The sequence below is a fragment of the Lupinus angustifolius genome, unplaced genomic scaffold, assembly GCF_001865875.1.
Source record: "Lupinus angustifolius cultivar Tanjil unplaced genomic scaffold, LupAngTanjil_v1.0 Scaffold_814, whole genome shotgun sequence".
In the NCBI taxonomy this organism is placed as follows: Eukaryota; Viridiplantae; Streptophyta; class Magnoliopsida; order Fabales; family Fabaceae; genus Lupinus; species Lupinus angustifolius.
Window position 1 is genome coordinate 3,595 of NW_017728137.1, and position 447 is coordinate 4,041.

Below are 447 nucleotides of genomic sequence, written 5' to 3' on the forward strand. Positions count from 1 at the left end.
CAGGAAAGGGAATCCCCTTTCCCCTTTTTTATTCCTTATGGTGGTTGAAGCTCTTATCGGACTCATGAGGAATGTAGATGAGCAAAATAAATTCGTTGAATATAAGGTGGGGAGCAATAACTTTGAGATCGCCCTTCTATAATATGCAGACGATGCGATAATGATTGGTGAATTCTCGACGGATAATGTCAGAGTTATGAAGTATATATTCATATTGTTTGATGTTTTCACTGGCCTAAAAGTCAACTTCAGTAAGTAGTTCGGTTGGTATTAATGTTGTGTCTCTTCACATTGACAAAATGGTCAATTTCTTAGTTATAAATGGGGTAAATGGCCCCTAAATTATCTCAGTATCCCTGTTGGAATTAATCGTTGAAAGTACGCATGTCAAGAGGAGCACTTTGGAAAGCTCTCTCATTATATGTCAAGGTTTTGATGATGACAACT